This window comes from Microtus ochrogaster, chromosome 1 (assembly GCF_000317375.1).
Source record: "Microtus ochrogaster isolate Prairie Vole_2 chromosome 1, MicOch1.0, whole genome shotgun sequence".
Taxonomy (NCBI): domain Eukaryota; kingdom Metazoa; phylum Chordata; class Mammalia; order Rodentia; family Cricetidae; genus Microtus; species Microtus ochrogaster.
The window spans coordinates 1,035,883-1,045,889 of NC_022009.1; positions in this window are offsets into that span (position 1 = coordinate 1,035,883).

Consider the following 10,007-nt stretch of genomic DNA (forward strand, 5'->3'; position numbering starts at 1 on the left):
GTCGACTTCTCTGTTTTTATACCAATACCAAGCTGTTTTCAATACTGTAGCTCTGTAGTAGAGTTTGAAGTCAGGGATGGTAATGCCTCCAGTCAATCCTTTATTGTATAAAATTGTTTTGGTCAGCATTACAGTAATATCATGGTCACAAAGTTTGTTTTTTTAAATGATTTTCAAACCTCAGCTACTAAGGTAACCAAAAGAATTGGTTTTCTCTAGGTTTCCATCTTTGCTTAAAGGAATTATAACTGCTGATTCTTTCAAACTTAGAAAGAAAACCGATATATTGACAGTGTGCACCAGGAGAAGGGCTTGTCCCACATGGCTTGGATGGTGCTTTTTAAATGTAAATAAGGTGAAAGTTCAATGCTACAATAACTGTTTGTTAGTAGATTCTGATCAAAAATAAATCCTATCATTTCTTAGTATACAGGAAATTAAAAGAATCTTCATAATTTTATCATTTAGATAAGGAAGCATTTGCCGAAGGGAAATGTTCTTGTCACTTGAATATCATTAGAAACTTATCATTTACAGTCAATTTTTAACTGACCTCTTCAACAGAAGTGTATTTAGTAGTCTCTGAATCATGTCTGAATTTAGGCAATTAAAGTTATTTTTCTGCTGTAGAACTTTTTATTAACTTGGTAAAAACAGAAAATTTCTCTGTGCTTTGAAATAAGTCAAGGTATTCAAGAAACATGCCATGAGGAAAATGTCTACAGAAACGAAGTGTTTTGTACACAATGACAGGTTACTGGTGTAAGTAAAAAGACACTAACAGAAAGCATGTGACCTTGAACTATTGGTCCTGTTGGTAGTAGAGGATATAGACTAGCTGCATAGTTGCCTACGGACACCTACATCTAAAAATCTCTTATAGAAAACTCATTCAGGTGAAGAGAGTCACAAAAAAAAAAAAGAATTTTCAGATAAGTGAAGCCAACTTGGAGTTGATTATGAAAAAAGTATAATATACATTTAAATTTAACAAGCAATTAAATTAGGAAAAGGAAAGTATACACCTACAAGTCCAGGCAGGAGCTTCTCAAGGAAGACTGGAAATTAATTGATTTTACAGAAATCATGTATGATTTGTTTGCAAGAACCATGGCCTCTGAAGTTCCAGCTTGTGTTGGTTATTTCGTGGTCAAGTTGAAACAAATTACAGTTATTTGGGTAGTGAGAACTTTGAGTGATAAATTGTCTCCAATTTTATTGTCCTGTACAAAAATGTATGGGGCGTTCTCTTGATTGATTCAGCAGGGCCTTGGCCCCTGAAGGTGGTTCCAACCCTGAATATGTAGTTTTGGAATGTTAAATATGGTTCTCTAAAAGAGAATCACACACCATTAATCATTGAGCCACCTTCCTATCTTCCTTTTAAAATTTTATATTTGGTTATGTATTTATTTTCTTTTCTCTACTTTTGTTTCTGTTCCCAGTGAAAATAAAGTACATCTCATTTTGGCTTATACATTGTATACCAAGAATATCAAAGCAAGGTCTGGAACCTAGCATCTTGTCTGAGGATTTAAAGTTTGTGTAGATATGTATAAACAGTGGGGATGACAGGCAATCACAAAAAACTCCTCACTGATCTTATTTTTTCAATATTATTGAGATTTTAAAATTCCCTGTTATTTTTGCAGGTTCTAAGAAAAAGTCATCTTTGGCACATGTTATTTCTCTATGTGCTCATTATTTTGTTGATATCCTCTGAGAAACCTTATGTGCTACTGTACTAGGATTCAGGACAGTGCAATATTTTTATTTTGATTAAAGAAAGCATACTTTTATTTTCCTATTAGTCTTAGAGAGCTTAATAACTAGGACAAATGGCTGTGGGTAAATGAGTCTTATTCCCTTACAAGACTTACTTATGAATTTTATTGGGGTAGGAAATATGGATCAACTTTTGGAAAATTGGAAAAGTAGCTGCTTGAAAAAGCAAGGAATCTAAAATATGAGAGCAAACTCCAGGAAACAGTGTAGTTTATCTCTTCTAGAGAGCTTTTATAACAATAACTGCAGAGTAATAACTTCTGTGAGTCATCTCACCCACAGCCACTGTCAGAATCACCATCATTGTTTTTCTTCTAAAGGTGACTGAGAGGAATTGGTCTGTGAGCTTTGGGCGATAGCTTACTTGATAATTAATGATAATTTGCTTAGTAATTAGACTATGTTAACCACACAATAGATTTTCTGTATCCTCTTATAATTTCTCAGAAAATATGAAAGATGTTTTACCTCTGAATCTCATAGGGATATGCAAATATGTGTCCCGTGATATGACATCAGTACACCACTGACCTGAGACAAAGAATATGGCTGTGAGAGAAGATGTCACATAAGAGCTATCGTGGCATGCTGAATCATACTCTACTTTTGAATTATAAAAGGAAAAAGCAGATGGAATATAGGAAGAAAAGTAAACATTAAATAAGGCCTATAATGAGGACCATGTATACCAGATACATCTCTAGAAGGGGACAGTTTGAGATCATGTTGGGAGGAGAAGAGAAAGGATAGTTATATTTCCCGGGAGAATACAATTGGTTTGCTAAAGCATGTTCTTGAGAGCAATCTATGCTTGTGTTTCCAGCATACAGTGCAATCACACCATAAAGAACAGGCAGTATGCATAGAAGCTTTACATGCACATCACTATGCTGATAGGACTATATGTCAGAGAACAAACATGGTAAGAATCATAAACCAATCTGAATAAACATTGTACAATGTTACTTACTATGGTAGTAAGATGTATATGAAGGCAAAATTAGACAATCAGGATGATACAGCAGCATGACAGGTTTGAACAAACAATAAGAGTTACTGGTGTTAAATAGAGCAGTACTTAAATATAGGCTTTTAACTGTTCCTTTCTTATGGGGGAGAATCACAGAGCTAATTGTTGTAATAATATAATTAGTAGAGAGGTTACAAATAGCAGATCTTCACCAGAACTTTACATAACTCATATACAACAATCGTTATACAACGATACTTGGGAAGTATAAAACCCATAATTGATGAAATTTTTAAGATGAGTCATAATAAAATGTTTAACCATGAATGTCTTTCCTACAGTTCCTGTTCCTATAAGTGCATGAGAAATGTGGAAATGACCTTCTGCTAGGAACAAAAGATGTTTGGAAGGGTACACATTCATTTAATCTTGAATAAATTACACTTAATCGACAAACTCAATGTAGTACCTTTATACTTTTGTGCCAGATATTTCTTTAATATGTCATCTAGCTCTATTTTTTGACAATTGATATGTTTACAGTTTCATGGAAAATAAAATACCAATGTGTTTTCTGATAAGTATTAATGAAAGGAAAACATATTTGAGGAATTTGGTGGACCTAATTAAAGCATCCTGTCATAACTATGTGTGTTATGAAAGATGCTAGTCATTAACATTCAGATGAAAAGGCAGTTGCTATAGTTAAGTTTGAATGAACACCAAACCCACAGAGGCTCACATGCAAAAGATTTCATTCAGCAGAGGATATTGCATGTTGAAGACTAAGGGGGCCTAACAGCAAACTTAGGTGACTGGGAGTGTGCCTATGAGGAGGATAGGGAGACTCCGGCATTTGCATATCTCTCTACATGACTCCCTTACTCTCAGCCACTAGAAGTTCCATAGATTCTACCTTCATATGCTCCCTGCTATGATTATTGAATTTCTTGAGTCACTAAATGAAAGGGACAAATGATTACTGGTCAATAACTTAACAAAACTATAATCTTACCAAAACCTTCTCAGTTTTAAGTTGATTAGGTTAAATACTTTGTTGTAGCCATGAACAACTGACTGCAATACTGTGATTGAAAGAAAATAATAATTGGGGTTTAATGTGAATAATATAGAAATAATAGGTCTTCACATCAAATTTTAGCAGATGATTGCAGCAGAATTAGAGATTTTATTAATGTGGTCGGTCTAGTCAGTCACTCATGTGACCTGGAAGTGAAATACAGTCAGTTGTACTTATAGTTGCAGTGTGTTTTATAAACTGGCCCCAGAACTGAAAGGCTTTGCTTCTTGTGATAGGTCTTTGAAGGTTCAGAGAGTAGGAAATGTTTTGTTGCTGTGTACCACCAAGAAAGGACATTGAGGCCTCAGCATCATCAAGGGAGTTTTGGTCAGTGCACTACTAAGTGGCTATGTATCTGGTACCACCAAGGGCTTTGTTTCTTCAGATCTTCTGTCTGTCCTACTTTGGAGACCAAAAAATGTGAGCATCTGAGGACTTAATTGATGCTTGGGATTTGAGACATTTCTAAATCTTTATTCTATACTGTTTTTTGCCTTTAACATCTAATTAAAATGCTGCTTGCTTTTTTTTTCATGCCCACATATCTTTATGCCACCTCTGCCTTCTAGACATCTCTAGATTGGGCACATCCGACCCTGGAAGGGCTGTTTTATCCCTATGCTAGACAGATCAGTTGCCTTGAAATCTAAGCGGTCTGCGGTGCTCTATAGAACACTCATACATTCTTTATTATGTGACCTACATGGAGAATCCTTTAGTAATTTAGTTAAATTTACTCAACAGAGATATCAGTGCTTAGTTTTAAAAGGTGTCACAATAGTTGGCATGTTAATATTGGAGGAAAATTTGATGAAAGTGGAACTTTCAAGTATTTGGTAATATTCTTGTTGACCTGTCTTTGCTAAAATGATGCTTTCTTTAAATGAGAAACAGCATCACCGTGAAATAAGTGGCTTTGTGTGATGCTTACAAATGACACAGGTTTACTCTGAGTTTAATGATGTGTGCAGGAGAGCATACTTACCCTAACTAGTTTTCTCCATCAGCATCTTTGGGTTGAGTAGAAGAACAAGAATCAAAAATAAAGCCCTTAACTGGAAACTTTTATGTGTCCATTTTAAAATTCCATTTCCACATCAGTATCTTCAGCAGATAATAAACACTATTAGAATGATACTACTTTTCCTTTGTGAAACAGCAATCAAATATTGAATTTTAGGTTATTTTTGAACAGCTATTAATATAAATTTACACTTTTAATATTTTCATTTTTCCTTTTATTAAAATAGAATCTTTTCACGTATAATATATTTTTATGCTTGTAGATCATATTATAAAGTTCATGGTGGAAAATGTTTGTTTTACTCATTTCTCTTTCATAATGAAAATGTAGCTTTTTTTCATCCTCCATAAAAATCCTTTTGAAATTTCTTGATCAGGAACATACTTTTATAATTTCATACCTGCTTTTATACCTAGTATATATTATTTTCATGTTGCAATATTATATAAATTAAAGGTTTAAAGTCACTGCAAATCCTTATTTTAAATTGTTTTCATACATCAAAAGTGTAAAAGGATATTTACTTTATTAAAATCCTAAATTGTTATGCGATGTCTTAGCTTTATTAAAGTAACATTTATGAATGAAGAATAAATTGTGAGACTCTATTTTAGCTAAGATAATTTTAGCAGGTGTATCTATTGTACACTAGAGCTAAAACTATATTGCCCAATTTCCATGGAAAAATTAAAACAAGTTTTCCTTATTGCACTGTCAATTCTATCCACATTTGTTCAATTAAAGCTCTCAGTTCTGTGTATATTCAGTTGGGATCCTTTAATTTTATTACCTTCCTCAGTATCAACTATATTTGAATATATATATATATATATATATATATATATATAAATTTCAAAATGAGTGACTTGTGTTTTTCACAACTCTAGTAATAGTTAGCATCCAAATATGTTGGTTCACCAATTCCTGACTCCTTAAATACTGTCTCTATTTGGATGGTAATATTGGGGATGTTACCCCAAGCCTCAAGCATACAATGAAAGGGAAATGTGTTACATCTGATATCAATTCCCAGTCCATTTCAATCCATTTTATAATAAAATAAAGGTTTTTCTCTCTGTCTTTGTTTACTAATATTTGCCTAGTTTTCTTTAATATCTAATTCCAGAGCATTCTTATGAGGTATTTGCTGGGGCTACAATGCCACATTAATGCTTCATAGAGTCCATGTCTCTATACACCATTTCTACATACTGTCTCAAATCTAAAGCTCTCTCTGGCCACAGACTATAACTATAGCCAAACGGATATTCGAAATTCAGCATCATTTCCTAGTAAAGAATTCTGACATTCTGATGAAGTAATCCCTTAATTTTTTCATAGTAATTATCATATAATTAACAACTACAGATTTAAACACCAGAATTATTCATTTTATTCTAAATATATGAGCACTTGTCTCAATATATGGCTATGTACCATGTGAGTGCAGTGCCCTCTGAGGCCAGAGAGGGCATCAGGTATCCTAGAACTGGAGTTAACACAGGGTTTTGTAGAGCCGAGTCCTCTGAAGGAACAGCCAGTGACCTTAAACTTTGAGCAATTTTTCCAGCTCCTCGTACTCTTTTGATAAAGCAACTTCTCTTCAGTAAGTTACTCTTTATTTGAGGGTGTAATTCCTCATTTCCATTAAATTGTTTGGTCTTTCATTACAGAGATAAAATATAATATTGGACTTACTAATCTAATGATAATGCATGAACACAAAGAATCCTAAGAAATTTGAAATGCAGAAATGGAAAACCACTGCTGCACACAACAGCGTCTTTGTTCATTATTAAATTTATCATTTCAAATACAAACAGTGTATCACTCTGTTTGCAAGAGACACCATAATTAGAGGTACCATAGTCTTGACAAATATATTCATATTAAATATATAAGGCTTAAAAGGTGTCAAAGTGACAGCATTCTAGCCCCAAAGACTAAGAAATTGATTTGTATTATTATTGGTTACCTGAAATAAAAAAAAAAACTCTCAAGATGCCTGAATAAGTCAAAAAGAATCTCTATATTCCTCTAGCAGGACAGCGCCAAGCAGAGTAATGGGAAGCAGTCCCAGCCTCCGGCTTTTTTTTGTTTTTTTGAATTTTAAAAGAAAGTACAGTAATTGTAACATATACAGATCAGCAACTCTGGACATCTGCAGCAGGCAAGCATTATTTTACAGGAGTGGAGACATAGAGTTACTGGTCAGCCAGTTCTCATAACTTGTGGTCAGGGTCATACTGTACAAGACTTTGCCAAAATAGCTTTAGGAATTAATGCTTTCTTAGGAATGCTTTCATGAAAGGGCATAACTATAGTTCAGTAACTGCTCTGGAATCGTAGCCTCAACTTGCCCCTTCCCCCTCTGTATGTGTATGTGTTCTGAGTATCTAACATGTCTGTCCATATTAGTTACACTATCTCTGAAACTTAGATTTATGTTTCTCTTAAACATATTAAGAGCTGATTAATCAATAAAAATATATGAGAATACATTCCCACAACTCTCTTTCTCTTAAGGCCACAGTTAGAAAATTTTATTTATATCTTATATCTACTCATGCAAATCAACATGTGTTACGCTTTTTAATTATCTGTCTTCCAACTGAATTCACTATTCCCTTCGGGAATTTCCCTCAGCTAGTATTTAATAAGGAAATGAATATAGTAAATAATACCATGTGAATAAAGTGAAATGCTTTTAGATCGTCGAAGCTGACGCTTAATGGGTAGAGTGCACTGCAATTAATGCATGCATCTCTACGAGGAAGCCAAGGCTTGAATGATTTAGTGTCTGAGCAATAGATTAAATTCATTATAAGCTTCTGAAAAAGTGAGTTCTTTTTAGATTTCAACATTTAAGGCATAGATCCCAGGACAGTACTTCTCAAGGATTATGTCATTTAGTAATACACTCTGAGGAAATTAGCAAATTGTTGAATATGCAAGGATGTGAAGGTTGAAAGCATGAAAGTCATGTATTATCCAGTTATTAAAATTCTAGTTTAGACTTTGTAGATTTATTTTTTTGGTTCTTGGAGACAAGGTTTTTCTGTAGAGTTTTCTGTCCTGAAATTAGCTCTTGTAGACCAGGCTGCCCTCAAACTCAGAGATCCGTCTGCCTCTGCTTTCCGACTGCTAGAATTAAAGGCATGTGCCATCACTGCATGGTTTCTGGATGTAATTTTAAAATGTTTAGCTAGGAGTTTTTAGTTTGTCTTATTTTTAGGAAATAGTGCCTACAATATATTATTATTTTAGTTATACTGAAAAACTAAAATTATTTGAATGATCAAATTTTGTGTGAGACATAAATCATTGGGGGACATTGGGAAACAATTAAGTGAACAATGGCAGAGATGCTAATCATAATTATACAGTTTGTTTTTCTGTAAGGGTAGTGAACCCAATACTACAAGGGAACTTTAAAATATGTTTGCTTTAAATATCAAAGTATAACTTGACATTGTAGAAAAATTCTTGCTGACCTTATGTCAGATAAAATAAGTCCAAATTGTACATTTATTTAACACTCACCTGAAAGCAGTGTGGTTTCTTCGGAACATCTCAGAGCAAGCCTAATTGTTCCTGCTGCCTTGACATTTTTACTAGCTTGTGTGCCTCATCAGTTTAAAACATTTACTTCTGTGACTGCTGAACCATTGAGCAAATTGGTTCCTGAGATCAATATTCTTTCTTTAAAGTGGAAGGAGCCATACCCAGGTGTCTGGCAATGTTTATTCACTGAAAGCAGTTCATTTTCTACTGTTGATAGTGGCAAAGTGACACTCCATTTTAGGTCTTTAATCATTTAAACCTTTCCCTAAGAAAGGTACAATCTAAGTGCAAAAAGAAGAAATCTCAATGTACTATCAAATAAAATCGGCCAATCAGTCAACACAGACACCCTCGTCACCGTAATCAGCAACAGCTGCATCATAATTAAGACTGTGAATTTGCAGGTGTTCGAAGAAGACTATGTCAAAATAAATCCACTTATTTAAAATGTTTTGAAGCTTTATAAATTCTCTATAGATAAGATCAGGTACGGAATTTACAGGGATTTTCAGATTTGTTTATGAATGTCAAGATTCTTGAGAAAGAGGGAAAATATCAAATCTAGAAATTTTTGATAAACATCAATCACTTATTATCTGTGAAAAAAGGCATTTGAGCATCATTGCATTTGGTGGGTCAAAGCTGATGGATGGTACTTTATGGAGTTCTCAACTATCTACAGGAATCCAAACGTAACCACCAGGTCCAAACTGTGTACTATAGTCATATACACTTACAATCAATCCTCCAACTGATCAATTTCATCAAATAATATGTTCATAGAATTCCAGTTGTTGCATTGAAAAATTGAAATTGTTCTAACATCAAATTCTATCCCAATACTTATAAAATTCCAATGTTGATTACGTCTTGCTGGTAATCAGTAATTAGGAAACACATGGTTCATTTCCACATCAGTTTGAGAAAAATTTGTTCTGATTTTGTCGAAATAAAGAGTCATAATGTTTAAGTCACATTTCAAATATCTATATATTTTTAAATTGTGATTTTCCATACAAACACTAACACCCCTATATACTCCAAATTGGTTCTAAGAATGAGTAGTTAGTTCTTGCTGACTCTGTTTCCATTCACTTAAATTAATGATGAGCCTGCTTTTCTTTTCTTTTTCTTTTTCTTTTTTTTTTTTTGTTTGTTTTGTTTTTCAAGACAGGGTTTCTTTTTAGCCTGTCCGGGAACTAGCTCTTGTAGATCTAATTCAAAGAGATCTAACTGCCTTTGTCTCCTCAGTGCTGTAATTAAAGGCGTGAGCCACCACTGCCTGGTGAGCCTGCTTTTCATTGCATGAGTTTTACCACAGTTTGAATATTTTTAGCACTGGGTATTTAAAAATTTAATTATAACATGTTTTTGTGATACGGTGAGATTTGAATGTCCTGTGTTAGAGCTAAGAGTCATTGATGTTAATAAACTTCAAGTTGGCAATATCTAACAGCAGCCTAGAAAATTATTCTCCTAGGACTGGGTTGATTGCATGAGCTGAATATATCATTAGGATATCAAAATATTGTTGTTGTTTTTAAGAAGAAAGGAGTTTTAGTTCTCCTTACTATTATTTTATA